Source organism: Schistocerca cancellata, chromosome 2 (assembly GCF_023864275.1).
Source record: "Schistocerca cancellata isolate TAMUIC-IGC-003103 chromosome 2, iqSchCanc2.1, whole genome shotgun sequence".
Taxonomy (NCBI): Eukaryota; Metazoa; Arthropoda; class Insecta; order Orthoptera; family Acrididae; genus Schistocerca; species Schistocerca cancellata.
The window spans coordinates 273992748-274017028 of record NC_064627.1 but is presented as its reverse complement, the minus strand read 5'-3'; positions in this window follow the sequence as shown (position 1 = coordinate 274017028).

Below are 24281 nucleotides of genomic sequence, written 5' to 3'. Positions count from 1 at the left end.
TTACCAGTGCACCAAATTTTCAATATTCGTCTTTAGTACCACATTTCAAACGCTCCGATTCTCTTCTTTTCCGGTTTTCCCCCAGCCCATGTTCCACTACCATAGAACGCTGTGTTCCAAACGCACGTTCTCAGAAATTTCTTCTTCAATTTAAGGCCTATGTTTTATACTAGTGGACTTACTTGGCCACGAAAGACCTTTTTTCCAGTGCTACTCTGATTTTCATGTCCCCTTTGCTCCGCCCGTCATTTGTGATTTCGCTGTGAGGTAGCAGAATTCCTTAACTTCATCTGCTGCGTGACCATCAATCCTGAAGTTAGGTTCCTCGCTATTCGCGCTCCTACTACTTCTCATTGCCTTCTTCTTCCTTCGATTTACTCTCAGTCCATATTCTGCACTCATTATACTGTTCATTCCATTCGGCAGATGATGCTATTGTTCTTCACATTCAAAGAGGATAGCAATGTCTTCAGCGAATCGTATCACTGATATCCTTTCCCCTAGAATTTTAACTCAATTCCTTAAACTTTCATTTATTTCTGTCATTGCTTCTTCGATGTACGGATTGAAGAGTAGGGGGGAGAGACTACATCCCTGTCTTACCCTCTTTTAATACGAGCACTTCGTTCTTAGTCGTCCACTCTTATTACTCCATCTTGGCTCTTGTACTTATTGTATGTTGCTCGTCTCTCCCTGTAGCTTACCCTATTTTCCTCAGAGTTTCGAACACGTGGAACTATTTTACATTGTCGAGAGCAATTTTCACGACGACAAATCCTATGAGAGTGTTTTGATATTTTTTAAGTCAGAATTGTCTCTCTGGCGACAAACTGATCGTCATCTAGCACATTCTCAATTTTCTTTTCCCTTCCTCTGTATATTATTCTTGCCGACAACTTGGATACATGAGCTGTTAAGCTGGCGCTTGCCTGAGTGGCCGAGTTGTTCTAGGCGCTTCAGTCTGGAACCGCGCGACCGCTACGGTCGCAGGCTCGAATCCTGCCCCGGGCATGGATGTGTGTGATGTCCTTAGGTTAGTTAGGTTTAGGTAGTTCTAAGTTCTAGGGGACTGATGACCTGAGATGTTAAGTCCCATAGTGCTCAGAGCCATTTGAATTTGTTACGCTGGCTGCCCGATAATTCTCGCACTTGTCATCTCTTTCAGTCTTCGGAATTGTGTGGATGATATTTTTCCGAAAGTCTGATTGTATGTCGCCAGACTCATAGACTCTACTCACAAACGTGAATAGTAGTTTTATTGCCATTTTCCCCACTGATTTTAGAAATTCTGCTAGAATGTCATCTATCCTTCTGCCTTATTTGATCTTACGTCCTCCAAAGCTTTCTTAAGATCGATTCTAATACTGAATCACCTGTCTCTTCTAAATCGGTTCCGGTTTCTTCCTCTAACACATCAGGATAAGTACTCCCCCTCATAGAGGACTTCAAATTCGAATGGTTCAAATGGCTCTAAGCGCTATGGGACTTAACGTCTGAGGTCATCAGTCCCCTAGACTTAGAATTACTGAAACCTAACTAAGCTAAGGACATCACACACACCCATGCCCGAGGCCGGATTCGAACCTGCGGCCGTAGCAGCAGCGTGGTTGCGGACTGAAGCGCCTAGAACCGCTCGGTCACAGAGACCGGCTAGAGGACTTCAATATGCTCTTTTCATTTAGTCGCTCTCTCCTCTGCGTTTAAGAGTGGAATTCCCGTTGTATTCTTATTTCACCACCGTTACTTTAAATTTCACCGAAGGTTGTTTTGTCTTTCCTGTATGATAAGTCGGTCCTTCGGACAATAATTTCTTCCTCGATCTCTTCACATTTTTCATGTAGCCATTTCACCTTAGTTTCCCAGCACTTCTTATTTATTTCATTACTAAATGACTTGTATTTTTTTATTCCTGAATTTCCCTGACTTTTTCTTTACTTCCTTCCTTCATCGAACAACTAAAGTCTTTCTTCTGCTACCCTTGGTATATACGCAGTTACCTTCTTTGCACCTATGCTTTTTTTTTTCAATTTCTCTGATTACCCTTTTTAGATATGCCATTCTTCTTCAACCGCACTGTCTACTGAGCTATTCCTTATTGCTGTATCTGTCACCTTAGAGAACTTCAAGCATATATCGTCATTCCGTAATACCTTCATGTCCCACTTCTTTTCGTACTGATTCTTCCTGGCTCATCATCATCATCATCATCATCATTTAAGGCTTATTATGCCTTTCAGCGTTCAGTCCGGAGCATATTCCCTCTTATAAAATTCCTCCACGATCCCCTATTCAGTGCTAACATTGGTACCTCTTCTGATGTTAAGCCTATTACTTCAAAATCATTCTTAACAGAATCCAGGTACCTTCTCCTTGGTCTACCCCGACTCCTCCTACCCTCTACTGCTGAACCCATGAGGCTCTTGGGTAACCTTACTTCTCCCATGCGTGTAACATGACCCCACCATCTAAGCCTGTTCACCCTGACTGCTACATCTATAGAGTTTATTCCCAGTTTTTCTTTGATTTCCTCATTGTGGACACCGTCCTGCCATTGTTCCATCTACTAGTACCTGCAGTCATCCTAGCTACTTTCATATCCGTAACCTCAACCTTATTGATAAGGTAACCTGAATCCACCAATCTTTCGCTCCCATACAATAAAGTTGGTCGAAAGATTGAACGGTGCACAGACAACTTAGTCTTTGTACTGACTTCCTTCTTGCAGAAGAGAGTAGATCGCAGCTGAGTGCTCACTGCATTAGCTTTGCTGCACCTCGCTTCCAGTTCTTTCACTATGTTGCCATCCTGTGAGAATATGTATTCTAAGTACTTGAAACTGTCCACCTGTTCTAACTTTGTTCGTGATATTTGGCACTCAATCCGTTTATATCTCTTTCCCACTGACATTACTTTCGTTTTGGAGATGCTAATCGTCATACCGTAGTCCTTACATTTCTGATCTAGCTCTGAAATATTACTTTGCAAACTTTCAATCGAATCTGCCATCACAACTAAGTCATCCGCATATACGAGACTGCTTATTTTGTATTCACATATCTTAATCTCACCCAGCCAGTCTATTGTTTTCAACATATGATCCATAAATAATATGAACAACAGTGGAGACAGGTTGCAGCCTTGTCTTACCCCTGAAACTACTCTGAACCATGAACTCAATTCACCGTCAACTCTTACTGCTGCCTGACTATCTATGTAAAGACCTTTAATTGCTTGCAAAAGTTTGCCTCCTATTCCATAGTGTCGTAGAACAGACAATAACTTCCTCCTAGGAACCCAGTCATATGCCTTTTCTAGATCTATAAAGCATAGATACAATTCCCTGTTCCACTCATAACATTTCTCCATTATTTGCCGTAAGCTAAAGATCTGGTCCGGACAACCTATAAGTCGCCTAAACCCACACAGGTTTTCATCCAATTTGTCCTCAACTAATACTCGCACTTTCCTTTCAACAACACCTGAGAAGATTTTACCCACAACGATGATTAAAGAGATACCTCTGTAGTTGTTACAATCTTTTCTGTTTTCATGGTTAAGGATTGGTGTGATTACTGTTTTCGTCCAGTCTCATGGAACCTGTCCCGACTCCCACGCCATTTCAATTATCCTGTGTAGCCATTTAAGACCTGAAATTCCACTGTATTTGATGAGTTCCAACTTAATTTCATCCACCCCAGCCGCTTTATTGCACTGCAATCTTTTGACCATTTTCTCTACTTCCTCAAATGTGATCCTATTTCCATCATCATTCCTATTCCATTGTACATCGAAATCTGAAACATTACTGATCGTATTTTCACCTATATTGAGCAACTGTTCAAAATATTCCCCCCATCTGCCCAAGGCATCAACAGGATTCACCAGCAGTTTTCCTGACCTATCCAAAATACTTGTCATTTCCTTCTTACCTCCCTTTCGAAGACTGCTAATTACACTCACGAATGGTTTTCCAGCAGCTTGACCCTTAGTCTCCAACCTGTTTCCAAAGTCTTCCCAAGATTTCTACTTGGATGCGGCAATTATCTGTTTGGATTTGTTTCTTTCTTCAACATAACTTCCTCTGTCTACCTGAGTTCTAGTATGTAGCCATTTCTAATACGCCTTTTTTTTACCTTTTACAGGCTGCCTTGACTGTGTCATTCCACCAAGCTGTTTGCTTCAGCCTACCTTTACATACTACTGTTCCAAGAAATTCTTTACCCACTTGTAGTACTGTGTCCCCGTACCTTGACCATTCCTATTCCAATGACTGTTGTTAACTACAATCAACTAACTGATACCTTTCTGAGCTCACTGTTATATACTTGTTCCTTATTTCCCTATCCTGAAGTTTCTCCACTCTTATCCTCCTACATATGGACCTTACCTCGTGCACTTTCGGCCTCACAATACCAATTTCATTGCAGATTAAATAGTCATCAGTGCCATCAAAGAATCCCATGAATACACGTGTATCCCTCACAGCCTACCCGAATTCCTGATCTGTTATTATATAGTCAATGACAGATCTGGTTCCCCTGCCTACCCAAGTATACCGGTGAATGTTCTTATGTTTCGAAAAGGAGTTCGTGATTACTAAGCCATACTGGCAGAGAACTCCAAGAGTTGTTTCCCGTTCCTGTTGGCCTCCATATCGTCTCCAAATTTACCCATAACCTTTTCATACCCTTCTGTTCAATTTCCAATCCTGGCATTAAAATCACCCAAGAGCAGAACACTGTCCTTGTCCTTTACTCTAACAACTACATCACTGATTGCGTCATAAAAACTATACATCTTATCTTGATCTGTCCCTTCACAATGCGAATATACTGACACAATCTTAATTTTCTTGCTAGACACTGTCAAATCTATCCACATCAGTCGTTCGTTTACATACCTTATTGCAACTACGCTGGGTTCCATTTCTTTCCTGAGGTAAAGTCCTACACCCCATTGTGCTATTCCTGCTTTGACTCCTGACAGGTAGATCTTGTATTCTCCTACTTCCTCTTCTTTCTCACCCCTTACCCGAATGTCACTAACAGCTAAAACGTCCAACCCTGTCTTAACTTGCAGCCTCTGCCAGCTCTACCTTCTTCCCAGAGTAGCCCCCATTGATATTAATAGCTCCCCATCCCGTTACCATTCGTTTGCCGAGTCGTATCTTAGGAGTCCCTGGTTTGTAAATTAGAGGTGGGACTCCGTCACCTCCAAAGATCCTAGGAATTTTGCTCTGATTGTTGCCAGCATCATATTTAAAGTACCAGGGAAGCAGATTGCTAAGCTTACTTGCCCCTGGTCCCACTGAGTTTTACCCCTAACGGTTGAGGGACTAACCGGTGGATTTGGCAGCCTTTGCCGTCTGAGCACAAAGGTGACCACGACTCAGAATATGTCCGAGATGCCCAGCCTTATTCCAAAGTAACTGGTATCCCGACTGTCAGAACCACTTACTTGGCCACTCATACGTTGCCCATGGTTCATGAAATAGGACTTGACAACAGGAACCCACACTATTATCTTAATTTTCAGGCTACTCTTCATCACTACTACGTTGTGCTCTGGCTCTATATGTGCTCCTGGGTACGTCTAGCAATCTAGTGTCTGATTTTGGAATCTCTGCCTGACCAAGATGTAATGTATTTAAATCTTCCCGTATCATCTCCTTCTCCTATGATTCTTGAACAGAGTATTCTCAATTACTAGTTGCAATTTATAACATTATTAATCTTTCTATTGTGTCATTCCCTGTCGCAAGCCCATATTCTCCAGTAGTCTTTTCTTCTACCCCTTCCCCTACAACTGCATTCCAGTCCCCCATGACTAATATATAGCACACTTTCAGTATCCTCATATGCAGCTTGCGAGGTCGGCATGTATATTGAACTACTGTTGTCGGTGTTGGCTTTATGTCGATTCTCATAATAATCTGTCGTGCACTTGTGCAGCAACACACTCTGCCCTACCTTGCTATTCATAGGGAATCCTACAACCTTTATACCATTTTCTGCCGCAGTTGATATTACCCTATACTCATCCGACCAGAGATCCTTGTCTTCTATCCGTTTCACTTCACTGACCCTTATTATCTAGATTGAGCCTTTTCATTTCCCTTTTCAAATTTTTAACTTCCCTACCAAGTTCTAGCTTCTGACATTCCGCGTTAAAACTGGTAGAACCCTATACTTCCGTTGGTTATTCAATCTTCTGCTCATGGTTACCTGACGCTTGGCAGTCCGCTCCTAGAGATGCAAATGATGGACTATTCCGAAATCTTTTTCCAATGATGAGATGATCATGACACTTGTTCAACTACAGGCCACATGTTACGTGTATTTAATTTGTGCATCCTCGTGCCTTGATCACTGATGATTCTTCCACCTATAAGGGCAGTTTCCCATCCCAAGGGCAAGAGAATGCCCTGAACCTCTGTTTTCTCCTCCGCGCTCTTTGACAAGGCCGTTGGGAGAATGAGGGTGACTTCTTTCGCCGTAAGTCCTCTGTCGCCAATGCTGATAATGAATCAGTATTTAAGCAGTGGTGGGTTTTGAACCCAGGACTGAGGACGTTTTCATTACTAATCAGAGACGCTACCGCTAGACCACAGGTCTAGAGTAGACAGGCAAGTGGCCAAAATGAGCAGTAGCACAGTCTCCAATGCGTGGTGTAGAATCAATTTGGACATATGTGTTTTAAAAATGAGATTGAACCACTCCTCTTGGAAGTTAGATGGTCATTGGAGTGGGGCCGTTAGAAGAAGTTTAGTGCCTTTTGGGAGCAGAAAGTGGAAAAGTTTGCTGATCTAAATTGAGGTCCATTATCAGTATAATTATTTTAGGCAATCCTTTAACGGTAAAGATGCAACCAGTCACCTGAATGGTCTCACTGGTGGAAGTGTTGGACATTTGCAAGATGTACGGGAACTCAGTTCTGACGTCAATCCAGGTTTGCCTGAGAAATGGGTCCGTAAAATCTATGTGCAGAGGGGACCAAGGAACATAGGCATTGGGCCAAGAATAGAACTGGCGATGGGTGCTGCTTGCCTACTCTGGCATGTGCAGTCTCTTAGTGAGACCAACCCCTCAGTATCCCTGATACAAGGACCCGCTGTTTCAGCGCCGTGGGTATGACGACACAGATCTGTTCAATGTCGCCCTGGAGCAGAAGATGCTCAGCAGAGCAGACAACTCGTTTCAGCGGTACAAGTAAACTTGCAGCTCCTGGTGAGGCAACTGAAGGGGGTCGGCCGTCCATCAGACGTGCATCCACTGAAGAACTTCTTACAGAGTTGGGGACAAGAGTGACAAAATGGTTCAAAAGGCTCTGAGCACTATGGAAGTTAACTGCTGTAGTCATCAGTCCCCTAGTACACAGAACTACTTAAACCTAACCAATCTAAGGACATCACATACATCCATGCCCGAGGCAGGATTCGAACCTGCGACCGTAGCGGTCACGCGGTTCCAGACTGTAGCGCCTAGAACCGCACGGCCACTCCGGCCGGCGACAAGGGTGACATCTGTCACCAGTCTGGCAACCGATTCTGCTGTAGTGTCTAAGTGGAAACACAAATCACTATGATCGTCAAAAGCCAGGTGCTGTCCAAGTGGTGAGAAAGTAAATTAGCACTAGAATGGTGAGAGGTGGAGTGGTAATGAATGTTGCAGTTATCATAAGACACCAAAAAGGGCCATCGCTGGAGGCAGCGAACAGCTTTTGTGGAGACGGAAGTGGACTTTTTAAAGAGCGGAAGTAAGTGTTTATGCCGTAGACATAATCGTGGAATTTCTTGACCCAAAATATAACTGCTAACGCTTATTGTGCAATCTGACAAGTTCGCAGGAGAGCTTCTGTGAAGTTTGGAAGGTATGGGACGAGGTACAGGCGGAATTAAATCTGTGAGGACGGGGCGTGTGTCGTGCTTGGGTAGTTCAGTTGGTAGAGCACTTGCCCGCGAAAGGCAATGGTCCCGAGTTCGAGTCTCGGTCCGGCACACAGTTTTAATCTGCCAGGAAGTTTCAATTTGATAAGTGTTGGTTTGAAAGTCTGCCAAAGACTTAGACACAAATGTGATGGTCTATCCACACCAGGAACAGGACAGCGCCCAGGCCATAATCGGAAGTATGGGCAGCTAAGATCAGACGTCTGGATGGAATATATGCTGCCAGACATGTGGAGCGGAGGAGACCGTTTTTTAGTGTCTGGAAAGCCTTGTCACAGTCGGACGTCCAGTGCCGTTTCACAAGCTTGTGAAGTAACCTGCATAAGGGTTCAGTCACGTCTGCCTCATGAGGAAGAAACCTCCGATAATAGTTCAACTGGCTCTGGACTAACTTTAGAGGGAAGAGGAAGAAGTTGAATGGCAATTTGGAACATCGACCTGATCCCCACTGCACTGAACACATGGCCTAAATATTATACTTGATTGTCAAAGAAAAGAGCAATTTTCGTTGTTTTCCTTAAGGTTGGCTTTCTGGAACACTGTGAGCAGAATGAAGATGTTACCCAGGTCGTGGACGTTTTTTCCTGCCCGTGTGATACCTAAATATTTGGATGTGCCCGGTACCTCGCGTGTTAATTGTTCCAGAAATTGCTGAAACATGATGAGGACACTGGTGGCTCCACACGGCAACCGATTATACTGAAACAGGCCAAACGGTATGTTAGTGACAAGAAGCGACTGGGTGTCAGATCTAACAGTAGCTGCGGATAGGAGTCTTCCAGGTATAACTTGGCAAAGAAGAGCCCGCTAGCCAGACTCGAGAGAATGACGATTTGTGAAATGGGGTACGCGTCAATTATTGACTGGTCATTCACGCTATCCGATCATCTCAATCAGTGATGCCCATTGACTATGAAGCACCGTAGTGAGGACATTCGCGTCCTAAAGACGTTGCAGCTCCTGATAAGTGGCGAAGGGTGTGATTTGTCCCTTAAAGAACTTAGGTATCGAGGTATCGCCGTGGGAGAACAGCCACATGTGCTTCAAAACCAACGACACTCGTATTGGATTGCTCGAAGACAGAGCCGAAATGTGCCAGCAGTTCCTATAAGTAGGAATTATCGGCGATTACCTGGACAGAACGAGCAGAATCTTTGTCTACAGGCCCAAAACATTTAAAAGATTCAAGCCTACGAAATCCGGCCTCAGTGACAGAGCTGTTCTAGGCGCTTCAGTCTGGAACCGCGCTACCGCTACGGTCACTGGTTCGAATCATGCCTTGGGCATGGATGTGTGTGATGTCCTTAGGTTAGTTAGGTTTAAGTAATTCTAAGTTCAAGGGGACTGATGACCTCAGATGTTAAGTCGCATAGTGCTCAGAGCCATTTTAAGCTTACGAAATCGTTGGCCCTGGGAAAGTTGATGACATGAATCCGAGCCGACAATGAAGTGGAGTGATACTGGACGGAAACGGAAAACTGTCTATAACTGTTATAACTGCGAAGAGGGATGGCGAATGGGCTATATCTGTGAAGAGGGATGTCGAATTGGTGTAGGGGCGGGGACTCTATCCACACTTATTACCCTAACCAGTGATAGTTACAGACGAGTTGGTACCGGCCGCAAAGTCGAAGGGCACGTTGTTAATTGACAGTTGGACGGAAATGGCGTACGTGGACAGTAGAAAGGCCGCCTTGGACCACTGAAACGGTGGGAAAATCTCATGCTCCTCATCGTCTCCGGTATCAGGCAGATCTAGATCTGTGGATTCAACCAGCATCTTGGGAGAAGACTGACCTCAGTTCTATGACTCCTTTTAGTACAGGTGCTGCATGTCACGCGCCAGTGAGGATATTGATGTCGCGGATGATGGCAGGAACAATTTTGACACAACGGCAAAGGTTTTGGGCGGCGACTAGATGCGAAGTCGGGACCCGCAGTTGGTGCCTCCGAAAGGTTGCATGGCAGGACCGTCGCGTTGGTCGGTCGCCGTATGCAGAAAATAGATCCTGGACAAAGACACTGGAATATTACAATTGCTCGAATGTCCTTACATCTAGGGGGCATGTATCCAAAGAGGATCTTTTAGTTTCAACAGATCGGCACGGAGGGTGTCGTCTGGTGCATGAACAATAATTATGTCACGCACCTGAGAAGCCGCATAGGACTGTTGCCTGGTAGGATTCTGACAGACGAAACGGCAGTCCAGGGACAATAACTGAAGATTTTCAATCAATTCCCGGTAAGACTTCCAGGTGTCCTTGTAGCAGCTACAAAATGTATGCCGGGCAGCCACATCAAAGTACCCAGAACGACTGACCTTCAGAGTGTCGCAAGTGAGAGCATGAGCTGGACACCTTTGGGTGTAGTTGCTGCATGAAGCGATAGATCTTAGGTCCTGCATACGCCAGGAGGTAGATGCGCTGCTGGGCGATCCCGGTGAGGTCATGGGCCACGAATTGTGGCTCAATACGCACCACGTAGTTGGTCCAAGGTTCCACTTTCATGTCAAACTGTTAGAACGGTGGGGGAACCGCCCGAAAGTCTCTGACCAAGGTTTGGCCGATAGCGACTGCAGTCGTTCGACAAGAAGTTGGTTAGTCCGCTACATCCGCTAGAGCAGAAATAACACCTGGTTGGATGTGTCCGGTTGTTCCTCCATGCCCGACCCACTGCAAAAATTATAAAATGGGCAGTACACGCGGCCTAATGGAGCAAGCCAGCACACGTCAGCATGGAAAAGGAAATTAAAGTTCGTCTTCGCCACTGCTATGTCCACTGTCTAATGACAGGAAAAGCACGTTCCAAGTCATTTATAGGGATTTTATTATAAATATAACTGCCAACCAAAACTATTCTTCAGACACAAAAAGTAACCGTTCTGCTGCCACATCTGAGGTCCCCAAAAAAGAATTTAAATGAGAAATTATTCAATTTCAAAACACAATATCACTGCGCAACAAGGACGTTTCACCTTGCCGCAAAAGTTAATCGACAAATCAGTTACTCGAATAAGCCTGCATGAATATAGTCGGAGACCACGTAACTTTCAGTGATGCCGATGACGTCAAGACTTTCAAGTGCCGACATGTCGACTGTCGGCGGACATTGGACGGAGCCTCGCCTGCTGCCCGGAGCGGCTCACTCGATGGGCATAACTCGCGTGCCCGCTCCAGGATAAATTCCTTTTGTACAATCACATCGTGTGTGGAAGAAAGTAGAACCGCAGATACCGCGAGCTCTTGTGGCGCATGTGAAGCCGCCAAGTGGCCGCCGATGAGAGTTTGCGTACGACGAAGGACCGGCAAAGCTAACCCCTACTCGATCCGTGGCCCGCTTTACAGATTCGTTCTGCGGGTGGCCAGTGTTGCAGATACTCGGCGTAGACACATTAATGCCAATTGTGGTGAGAGATCACCGTTTGGGCAAGCAGGTTACAAGAATTACCAGCAATTTGTACGTGTGCTGTGAGGATTAGCCACATTTCGCGAATTTAGTACTTTTCTCACGTTGTTCACAATACTAGCTGCGTGTATACTTGATGTCTCAAACTATTGGGTCACTTTCAAGCAGGTGATTGTGGGTCCAAAACTTTATATTGAGATGGGGAACCAGAAACCGGGAGTGCATATTTATTGTGTTATGGACGTATACAGCGTACACAGCAAAACAACAACGTAGCTTATAGTAATGACCGTTTGAATGGTCAAAGTTACCTGGTGTTCCTGCAAGTTGTGTTGCTACAGTTCTTGGAGACTGTACCAAATGGCTCTGAGCACTATGGAACTTAACATCTGTGGTCATCAGTCCCATAGAACTTAGAACTACTTAAACCTAACTAAACTAAGGACATAACACACATCCATGCCCGAGGCAGGATTCGAACCTGCGGCCAGAGCGGTCACACGGTTCCAGACTGAAGCGCCTTTAACCGCACGGCCACACCGGCCGGCGGAGACTGTACCCCTTGTTGTCAGCGAAAGCATGTAGCTTCAACATGACGGAGCACCAACACACTTCGGTGTTAATGTCCGCGAGCATCTGAACAACACGTGCCCTTATCGTTGGATTTGGAAGTGGAGGTTCTATGCCATGGCTAGCGGGATCGCCAGATTTCATGCTTCTCTCACGTTGCAGTATGAAACCCTTGTAGAAATGACTGAACACCTACTTGCTAGCGTCCAAGCTGCCTGCCTCCTGACACACAAACGCCAGCTGTCCCTGAGAAAGTGCAGCTAAACTTCATACGTCGTTGCCGTACAAGCATTGAGACTGGTGGTCATCACTTTGAACAATTACTATGAACTACATTGTTGTTATGTTACGTACGCTGTGTATGTCAGTAATATAATAAATGTCCATTTACGACCATTAGTTCCCTATTCAGTATAATCGATTATCGACCCAATATCCTCTGTTTCATTTGCCCCGAATAGTTTGCGAAATCCTTTAGTTTCTCCTTCTCCTGGCGAATTCCGTCAATGACCCAACAGTCACTGCGAATTTATCTTCCTATGACTTTCCTGTTGGTCAAGGCCTTGCCCACTTCGTTTAACCCATCCAATCTTTGCCGGGATATTAGTACTGTTCCATGTCAACAATTTTAAATTTTTTTTGTTCTCTGCATTATTCACTATGAGACAGATCCCATAAAATTTGTTATTTATGTATGTCAGAAGAGAACTTTTTAATCAACAGGGATTAAAATTATACACTTGTTTCATTACATAGTGAAATGAACGCCATCTTTATCTTTCGCGGGGTCTCGCGTCTCCTGTTAGCAATGGGCACCGCATATCTATTGGTTGTCTGTTGCATCACACTTTTTTCATCATATGCATGTGAGTGCATGGGGAGCGATGCGACTGTTGGCCAGTCTGATTGATGTGGATCATTCTGAAATCCACATGGGTATTTTAAAGGCTCAGATGTAATCTAACATGACCTTGCTGGTATCAAAATAGCCTAGAGTAAGAAAATATTGAGCAGACAATCGTAATTCGTTTGAGACACATTGGATTTTGTGTATCTGATACAAAATTTAAATCTTGGGGCAATATACATCTTGAGTCAATTGTATCATAAATAGCCATTTAATAATCTTGCCAGATTTTAGATAAATTTCTGGGTACGCTCATACCATGAAGAACTAGTAAAGTCAATAATCAGGTGTAGCTGGAATATCTCTTAACATCTTTAATTCTTGAGTACTCTTATATGTCGTTCTGAGTAGACAAGAGAGACTGAATTACATAGATCTGAAGATGATCCACGCTGGTCGAAATAGGTAATCGAATCAAAAAAGTGTGACTCTGAGACGTAACAATAAACTAGAATTATCTTAAGTATCTAGTCTTATAAAGTTTCTGAATTCTCTCAAGATGATTAGGTAGAATATAGTCTTCATTTCTTGATTATTGCGAACTATATTCTCCTTGTATTTGTCTATTTTCCCTTCGTAATGATCACAACCTCTCCAGCTGTCCCTGTAGATATTGAATGGTGTAGTGTTGTTAGAATTAAATTTTCCACTCTGTGTCGATGATGTGAAAAAGATCGGAAATTCGGAAAAAATTAATAATAAAGCTATCGCATCTATACCGTTTTTTTCCGTCGTTGCGAAAGGTGCATTTTTTTTCTGCTGTGTAATCAGTGCGATCTTGCCGCTAGTTTTTCCTTTGCGTCACATACCAGAGAGTGAAAGTACAATGGGCCCGGTTTTTCTTTTGTTACAGGTGTAGGCGGCAGGATGGCGTGAGCGACAGCACCATGACGTCACAGCAGGATGCGGGATAATGAGATGGAGGTAGGTGCGGGCTCGCCAAAAGCAAGCGTTATCCGATATTCAAAGCGTGGAGCGGCGCGGCGCGGCGCGAGCTGACCGCCACAGCCAGCTAGCCTGCGTGCACGCATTTCCGCCTGTCGCGCTCACTTGTTCGTACCCGCGTTTCACACCAGCCCCCCTACTCCCCCCCTCTCACACACACACACACACACACACACACACACACACACACACACATATAGTTACACTGCTCGCTCTGGGTGTAGCTCAAAAGAGTTTCTGCCGCAATGCAGGCAGGAGGAAAGAAGTTACGGAACAGGGTACATGTCTGCCGTGGAACCCACGGGACAGGAACCACCATTCAGCGCTCTGTATTATATGCACAGTGTTTGTAGACGAGGCCGCCTGTGTGCGGACGTAGCCGGAACTGCATCTGGAAGAATCATCGGCGCTTTTATTGCAGAAGGTTTCTGTTATGTAGCCAAGAGCGCACCCAGAGGAGATAGGCGACATATAACGTAACTACTAATTAACACGTTACTGACTCGTCTCTACGAGTACTAACCCATTGTCATTCAATACCTAGACTCAGCAAGATGTAAAGGAAACCAAGAAGGAAGTTGTGAGAGAAGATAGTAAAACTTTGATATTTGCTTGTGGGATTGTAATTTTGTAAAAGATGACAAAGGACAAGGAGGAGCAATTAAACGGTCACTGCAGTGTCATGATGACAAAGGACAACGAGGAGCAATTAAACGGCCACTGTAGTGTCATGAAAAGATGCTACAAGATGAAAACAAAGTAAAAGACAGGTAATGGAATGTCGCGGAATTAAATCAGGCATAATGAAGGGAATTAGATTAAGCAATGAGACGTTGAATGTGCTAGAAGGTTTCGTTGTTTGTTAACAAACTAAGTGATGACGGCCGGAGCAGAGAGGAAGTTAAAAGTCTTTCGAAAGCCGAGATCGCATAAAACATGTTTTATTCAAGACAACCGATTTCAAAAGTCTTAGCTTTTATCTTCAGGTCTTAATCACTTTTTTCTGATAAAACATGTGGACACGAATTTTTGGACAAGATGCTGTGCGTTTTTAAATATTTTACCGATGATAAACGTGTATAGTATGCTGAGTTTTATCCACTTGACATCTTGTGCCTAAGGTCTGCTAAAGGTACTACTGTGTAACAATTAAAACAGATCACCCTTCAGTATTCTCATTATGGGAAAATTCAATCATAGAGGAACTAAAATGAAGACTGACAGAAAGAAAAACATTTAAGAGAAATAGAGATTTTTTAACACTAAATACAAATTTAACTCTTAGGATTTCTTTTCAGGAGATGTTTGTGTCGGGTATAGCTTTGTATTGAAATGACACGTGGATGACAAAAAGTTCAGAAGAAAAGTTTTGAAACTGTTATACTACAGAAGTATACTGAAGACAATTTCGCATAAGTAATGGGGTTGGGTTGGGTTGTTTGGGGGAAGAGACCAAACTGCGAGGTCATCGGTCTCATCGGATTGGGGAAGGACAGGGGAAGGAAGTCGGCCGTGCCCTTTCAAAGGAACCATCCCGGCATTTGCCTGGAGCGATTTAGGGAAATCACGGAAAACCTAAATCAGGATGGCCGGACGTGGGATTGAACCGTCGTCCTCCCGAATGCGAGTCCAGTGTGCCATAAGTAATGAGGAATATTGATTCGAACTGGGGAAAACAAATTTAAAGCGCGATTTGACTAAAAGAAGCGATCAGTAGGTGCGAAGTTCCTGAGAAATGTGGGTTATGGATGGTGGTTATAGTGGGAACAACCGGTTTTCGGTTATATTGTTTCTTTCGTCTCCAGTGTCACCTAACTGTTAAAACCGTGCAGAAAAAAAGTTCTAATAGAATCGATTTTCGGTTTTTGTGTTGCTGTTATTCCAACAATAAATGCAGATGTCGATCAAAGCCTGGGAAATTCTAATGATGCAGAAGCAGTCGCAGAGGTCGACTGATACGAGACAATGTCAGAGATGGGTATCAGTGTCTCCAATTTTGATGGCGAAGATAAAGGGCACAACGATGTTGACAGCGAAAGGTGACAAGTTAATGACGTCCCTGCATCGCCACTTTGGCATAGTAGAAGTTTTTCACCCCGAATCAACCACAAAATTAAGGGCTCAATTATTGTCCTAAGCTTAATGAACTTTAATACAAACATCACCTCCGTTCAGAGACTTCCGTAACCTGTACAGGAAATTGGAATAGAGATCAAGATAAACATCATTTCCGCCCTATTTAGTGCTCATGAAAACTACATATTGCATGTTGCACCACCATACAGCTAGAACTTCAGAGGTGGTGGTTCAGACTGCTGTACACACTGGTACGTCTAATACCCAGTAGCACGTCCTCTTGCATTGATGCATGCTTGTATTCGTCGTGGTATGCTATCCACTAGTTCATCAAGGTACTGTTGGTCTAGATTGTCCCACTCTTCAACGGCGATTCGGCGTAGATCCCTCAGAGTGGTTAGTGGGTCACGTCGTCCGTAAACAGCCCTTTTCAGTCTATCCCAGGAATGTTCGATGGGGTTCATGTCTGGAGAACATGCTGGCCACTCTAGTTGAGCGATGTCTTCAACCTCAAGGAAATCATTCACAAAATGTGCGCAATGGGGGCGCGGATTGTTGTCCATGAAAACGAATGCCTCGCCAATATGCTGCCGATATGGTTGCACTATCGGTCGGAGGATGCGATTCACGTATCGTACAGTCGTTACGGAGCCTTCCATGACCACCAGTGCCTACGTCGACCCCACATAATGCCACCTCAAAACAGCAGGGAACCTCCAACTCGCTGCACTCGCTGGGCAGTGTGTCTAAGGCGTTTAGCCTTACCGGGTTGCCTTTAAACACGTCTCCGTCGATTTTCGGGTTGAAGACGTATACGACACTCATCGGTGAAGAGAACGAGATGCCAGTTTTGAGCTGTCAATTCGGCATGTTGTTGGGCCCATCTGTAACGCGCTGCATGGTGTCGTGGTTGCAAAGATGGATCTCGCCATTGACGTCGGGAGTGAATTTGCGTATCATGCAGCCAATTGTGTACACGAAGTCCTGTAGCTGGACGGAAACCATTATTCAACATGATGTTGTTTATGTCAGGGTTCCTCCGAGCGATAATCGGTAGGTAGCTGTCATCCACTGCAGTAGTAACTCATGGACAGCCGGAGCGAGGCATATCATCGACAGTTCCTGTCTGTCTGTATCTCCTCCATATCCGAACAACATCGCTTTGGTTCACTCCAAGACGCCTAGACACTTCCCTTCTTGATAGCCCTTCCTGGCACAAAGTAACAATGCGGACGCGATCGATCCGCGGTATTGACCGTCTAGGCATGCTTGAACTACAGACAACACGAGTCGTGTACCTCCTCCCTGGTGGATAGACTGGAACTGATCAGGTGTCGGACCCCCCCGTCTAATATGCGCTGCTCATGCATGGTTGTTTACATCTTTGGGCGGGTGTAGTGATATCTCTGAACAGTCAGAGGGATTGTGTCTGTGATACAATATCCACAGTCAGCGTCTTAAGGAGTTGTGCGAACCGGGGTGAGCAAAACTTTTCTTGTTGTGTGTAAAATTATACGTATATCAGTCATTATTACCTTCTCTCTCAAGGGACATTGTGAATATTTTCTCCGCATATAATGTCACGAGTTTGCTGTGCCTCCTCCCGTTTTTAATCTCTTAAAGCAAATATTGTACTGTATTTCACTGGTAGCACACTTCGTAAAATACTTCCGAACTAGGAATGGTGCCATTTTCCAATACAACAGATGTTCGTGGACGGCAGCGAGAAATTGCCGTGCAGACGATGTCTCGCACACTACACACAGATGTTACCGTCCATGAAGGCCATGACGCACGATAACAGGTATATTACTCTCTCAGCTGTGCTGTACCAATTCTTATTGAATGTGTTTATTAGTAGTTTATAACGGTTGGTTTTACAATAGCACTAATCGCTCTTCTTACTTTCTGTAATAACGCAATATTTCAAAGGAATGGAAATTTTACGAATAAACAGTATTCTTTTGGAAAAAAATGTTTAATTTGGAAACCCAAAATTTTAGCAGTGCTCTACGAGCAATTTATATGCCGGTCATTTTAGCTTGTTAATACTAAAAAAAGTAAATTAAAAAAAAAGTGTTATAACGGATCTCGAACGAATACAGAAAAATAACAGTTATACAGAACTAAAGTAACGTGATATGTTTTAAGTGATTGTTTTTACCCAGCCCTATTGTGGGGGCTAAAATCTGTAGACGGGTACAAGCGCTTCACTGCAGTAAGCAAGTTGAAAAATAAGTTTGAATAATTATACAAAGATGGAGAGGCATTCACAGGATAAAGTAGTGTGCGGAGCTGCATGAAACAAGTTGTGAGACTGATGACCACAAAAAACAGCTTTTAAGCTGTGATTCTTGAGTTTCTCCCGGCGTATTTGATAATCAAAATATCCACGGGTGTGCTGCCGGTCTATAGTGTCCAACGGGCACAATATTTCGGCGATCATACATGTCGCCATCATCAGGTGAACTGACGGACTGAGCTCCAGTGAACGTGCCGGCACGGAGATCCGTACGCTATGGCTGCTCAGAGGGAATAGGGTTCGGTTGCGGCGGCGGCCGATTTAAATACCCTCCGCCCGCGGCGCGCTCGCTCCGCCGTCCGCACCCCGCGCCACGGTCTCGCGGTGGAACAGATTGCGACGGCGTCTGAGATGACGTCGGTGTGATGGCTCTGTCCGCCGTGGTAGTCACAACTATACGTTTGCTCGATTTACTCTTGATTAACCCAATCGCTGGTTCCCAAGCCTTGCTAAGATTATAGCCACAGTCACGGTTTATGAGGTCGTCATTGGTACAGATTCAACGTGCTCTCCGCCCAACCACTGCAGCACAACCTGTTGAGATGGATGAAGTGACGAGGGAGGAGGTAGGCACTGCATTTATTTCATACACAGGCGCACTCTCGGGTAAAATCGCCCGCATTCTGAAGAAACACCAGGTCGGAACTGTGTTTTGTCCTCCAAATAAAACTCGTGCACTGGTGGGGAGCGCCAAAGATGACCTCGGTTTGAGGAAGGCCGGCGTGTACCAAATTCCGTGTCAATGTGGCAAGTCGTATATTGGTCAGACGATGCGTACCGTCGAGGATCGATGCCGTGAACACCAGAGGCACACTCGACTGATGTATCCGAGCAAGTCGGCGGTCGCTGAACATTGTTTGTTGGAAAATCACGCCATGGAGTATGACCGCACGAGGATTCTGGTACAGACGTCGAGATGTGATACTGGGACAGCGTTGTTAGAGAGGCCATCGAAATTCGCACCAATGACGACCTCATAAACCGTGACTGTGGCTTGGGGGGAGGGGGAGGGGGAACTGGCACATTAAATAAACTATTAAAGCAACGGAATGAACTGCGTACAATACGAATTGGATAAACACTTCGCCAAGTATAAAAATATTACACTGTTAGAACTAGGGTTCCAAAAACTGGTGTAGAATAACTGTCTGCTTAGTAACTTAGAATGAGAAAAAGGCAGTTACGTGAAAGAGTTACTACAACACAATTACATAATTTATCGAGTGGTGACCTCCACTGACCGCTGAGGCCTTTAGAATGAGAAAAACAGCAGTTGCGGAAAACAAATGATAGATTGCAATCGCATAACTTAGCGAGCGGCGACTCCTCGGCGAGTATTGCGTAGGCCGGCGTGGCGAGTAGAAGCAGAGTTGCAAAGGCACTACAGTCTAAGAGACCCATAAGGCGGTATACCACAGTTTCCTTGATGCTGGAACAAACTAAACGCGCGTCTAATTCCCGGCCACCAATGTACGGTCCACACTGTCACAGTTACAATGCTCAGAGAGATAACTAAAGCCGAGTAAACGGGTTATGCTACACATACACAAGATACTCGCAGTGTTAGTGAATATTAGTAACTAATGGGTGAGGTCGCATAATCCTTTGCATCCATTGTTTGATCGGGGAGAGAGCAGCATCCCAAGCAGAATTTAAGAAAAAACTTCCATCTCTACCTAAGAGATCAGTTTGCAGATTTAATCCTTGCAGTTTCCTGAACGCTACGGTCGCAGGTTCGAATCCTGCCTTGGGCATGGACGTGTGTGATTTCCTTAGGTTAGTTAGGTTTAATTAGTTCTAAGTTCTAGGCGACTGATGACCTCAGAAGTTAAGTCGCATAGTGCTCAGAGTCATTTGAACCATTTGTTTCCTGAAGGAGGGGGGGGGGGGGGGGGGACGGACGTATGAGAAATTGCAATACCTCATAAAGTCCGAAGTTTTTAAGAAACTGTAGCTAAATTTGGCATATTTGATAATAAAGGTTATATGCATACAAAGTTAAGTCTTCATTCTGAGTCATGTTATACATTTTTGATTATAAACAACCTGAACTTCTTGTTGTGTCCTGCTCACTCCTGCCTAGGAAACCTACTTTCTCGGATCGCTAAACAACAATTCAAGCAAATCGTATTAATGAATTTTTATTATAGTAAGGTAACTGACAATACTTAACTTTCAGAATTTAGAATGGTGTGTCGCAAGCAATGGACGATAGGCAAAATCAAATCTCTTCAGTATACACAACTCCCAATACAGTTCCGAAGCCGCTGCCGTAGAGCTCTTAGAACGGCTACTCACCCACTGGGCCGAGGCCAGGCAGCGCGGCGCTTACGTTCTGTCCGCATAGAGGCAGCTGCACTGCTCTGCACTGCACTGTAAATCTCTGGTTGCATCTACCAGGAGGGAGACAGGCTGAGCAGCGAAGCTGCTGTTCCTGTGTGGACCTCAAGAACTATTGTTTGGCCTCACGGTTAGGATTGGCCTATGGGAGCGTCCGCGTGGGGGCGGACGCTGCGTCAAAAACGTCAGAGGGGCCGCGGAAGAAGCTACTCCCGCAGCAGATCAGGCCAACGCGTGGTCGGCCTGCGGTGGATTGGGTGTCCCAGTCCGCGTATAAGACGACTGCCAGAGTGTTCTGCAGAAGCATAGAACACCCTGGCGGACTGCCTGATGCGATCCCGCAGCAGCGGGACGCCAGCTTCCTCATGAAGCAGCAGCGTGGAGTAACGAGGCGGCTTGTGGAGAGCGAGTCGCAGCGCCCGATTCTGGACACGCTGGTGCATCGCAACGTGCGACGGAGCGGCATTGCCCCACACGACGGCGGCGTACTCGAGTACCGGCCGGACGAGGGCCAAGTACACGGTCAGGCCGTGCCGAGGGGGGATGGTGGATGTTGGGTTCATCAGCGGGTAGAGCGCCCGGAGACGCCCAATCGCCCGCCCCCTGATGTCACGGATGTGCGGCAGCCAGGTGAGACGCCTGTCCAGCGTCACACCGAGGTATTGGCCGGCCGGTGACCACGGGATGGGGCCTCCCGAGATCGAGACAGGCGGCAGGGCAGGAGGCAGCCGTCTCCGAGTGAAGACGACCGCCTGGTAGATGCAGCTGCTGTCTCGGTCTCGTCTTATAGAGGGGTCGGTCAGCGTTCTATTGGCTGACGTCTTCTTCACAGCCCTCTCTGCTCTACGGTTCCTGACCGTCTTGCCCGCACTTTCATTTCACGCCGGAACACTTTTTTCAGCGAAGTAATCACGAACGTGCCTTTTCTGAAAAATCTATCAGAACAAAATTAAAGCGTTTTTGTACAAAGTTGCCCATTTTGTATAAATTTGTCCATTTTAACAAATATCGCTAGGACAGAATTTTGATAACTAATTTTTTTGAATTTTTACAGCTCTCCAAATATATATGAAAATAATACATCAAACAGTAGGGCTTTTCTCGTACATAAATGCCATATTATTACATTAATTACAGAATACTTCACTGTTGTATTGGCTACTTTCATGTAAATTTAAGTACACCAACGTCAGTGGTTTGTGAAGGAAAAGTACATAAATTTTCCAAAATGTATGTTACGGGTAATCTGAATCAAAGAATTGACAGCGCTTGTATTAGGCTTCAAATGGCTTTGAGCACTATGGGATTTAACATCTGAGTTCATCAGTCCCCTAGAACGTAGAACTACTTAAACCTAACTAACCTAAGGACATCACACACATCCATGCCCGCGGCAGGATTCGAACCTGCGACCGTAGCAGCAGCGCGGTTCCAGACTGAACATCCTAGAACCGCTCGGCCGCAGCGGCCGACTTTATATTAGGCCTTGTCCAAAACATATGCATAATCCCATTCATCCACAGTCTTGTTTGCTTGTCTTATAGGGTTAAACTCATTTTCAGAACGGGTAGCAATAATGTCAGCCTCAGCATTTCTCCCGTTCTCGATTTCCCTCAATATCGACAGTATAAAAACTTATGAATCAATACCTAGGTCCTGTGCAGTTCGTAGCCCGTCAAGATTACCATAGTTGGTATTCTGGCAAGATTACTATAGTTTAAAACTAAGCAAGCATCATATGCTGCCAGCCGGGGTCGCCGAGCGGTTTTGGGCGCTACAGTCTGGAACCGCGCGACCGCTACGGTAGCAAGTTCGAATCCTGCCTCGGACATGGATGTGTGAGACGTATTTAGGTTCGTTAGGTTTAAGTATTTCTAAGTTCTAGGGGACTGATGACCTTAGAGGTTAAGTACCATAGTGCTCAGAGCCATTTGAAACATCATATACTGCAATTTGAACAGTAGTTGTGGAAACATGCGTTGGCTAGCAGCGTCGTAAAAGTTACTCCTTTGCAATCAGTTACAAACAACCACCATAAACCAAAGAACACAAGGTCAGTGGCAGTGATGCTATTCCAGAGCCTTCCCCATACCCTAACATGTAGTCCCGGCACTGTGATTGCATAAAACGGCAAGAAGTAAATAATAAGAGGAAATACTAACTAGAAGGGGACGTGGCCTCTTGCAAACTTTTGTCAATTATTATTTTTATCACACATAGGAGTGGACTAGGAAAGTTATATTCAGGAACTGAAATTTCAGTACCAAGTGGTAAATGAAGGGCCAAGGACTATTTCACAATTTTGGTAGCATTACTTCTCCCCTTAATACCACTAACTATCCGAGTAGCTGCAATTAGATGTAAGAATCTCCGTGTTATTATGTTCCATAGGAGGAGCGGCGCCAGGGCTATGTTCTGCAATGGCACACACTTCAGTTCATCAACTGTATCTCAGTGCTGAGAGCGTAAATAAATTTCCAGGTGTCCTGTTGTCATCCAGACCTGTCAGCGTCCGCTGGAGGAAGAATTCCGCTCTTCTCTATCGTGTTTACCAGTCTGTGTAACGGACCAAGCCTGTGCCAGAAGCAGGACATGTTTTTGCACGGGCAGTGACGACACCACGGCCTCAATTGAACAAGTACGTTAATTACTCGTCGCGGACTGAAATGCAAATTTGTCGGCTTCCCCTCATCCACTCTCCCTCACCCGTTCTCTCTCTCTCTGTCTCCCCCTCTCTTCGCCATTATCTCTCTCTCTCTCCCTCTCTATTCCTCTTCATCACCCTCCTCCTGTCTCTGCTGGCGCAAATTTTTAGCAGTGCTGACGGGATGAATAATGAAGGTTTCTCAGCTGCCTGTGGCCACTTAGCTTAATTCTGAATTCTTCATCAGCGCGCTGGAAACTTTGAGGAGACCTCAGAAAGTGACTCATTAATAGAGGGAACTAGCGTGAAAAACTACATAGTGTAGGAATTGCAGCCATTTTCCCTAATTTCCAAGGCTGTAGTTAAGAAGCTAAATATGTTATACTTCTGAGACATGAAATAAAGCATCTTGTCACTTCCCACATTCTAAGAAGACTTATCTTAAATTATGTTGAAATTGTAGTAAACTGTCTTTCACAAAAGAACAAAATATTTTGGAACCACTCCCATTTTTTCCATGCTTTTAAATTAAAATTTTAGATGATTTTCTAATGATGTCGGTGAATGACAGTCATAGAAATTTGAGTTCGCTTCTGAAAAATGCCGTCAAATAGATCTGATTGAATGATACGTACATGCTGCCTAAAGGCTGTTTGGCTTTGGTCATTTAAGTTGTCTTGCTAATGGACTGTAAGATATCCGAGCAACTGCTTGGATAACGTTTGAATTTATCGTACTAAACGGAACGATGAAATCAAAAATAATCGGAAGAACTACACATTGTACAAGATTACTGGAATCCACTGTTTCTGCTAGCTCTCTGGAATCTCACTTATCGTTTACTTCACATTCAAATTTTCATTCGCCGTACAGCAAACTGTCATATTATTGGTGTCATCAGGTATTCATCCAGAGCTCATTCGTCAGCGATTATTTTATTGTTTTGACATTTCACTAACACGTTGATTATCAGTTTGAGAAAACGTCAGAAAAGATACATACTCGTTGGTCAAGCGCACCAAATGAAAGATACCATGTTAAAAAATTATCTAAAAGCTTTATGAGAGCCATGCCAGTAGAACTTCGTGTTTTCGATGGATGAACTGCTGAAAAATCTGTCCACTAACGGACGAACGTCTAAAACAGT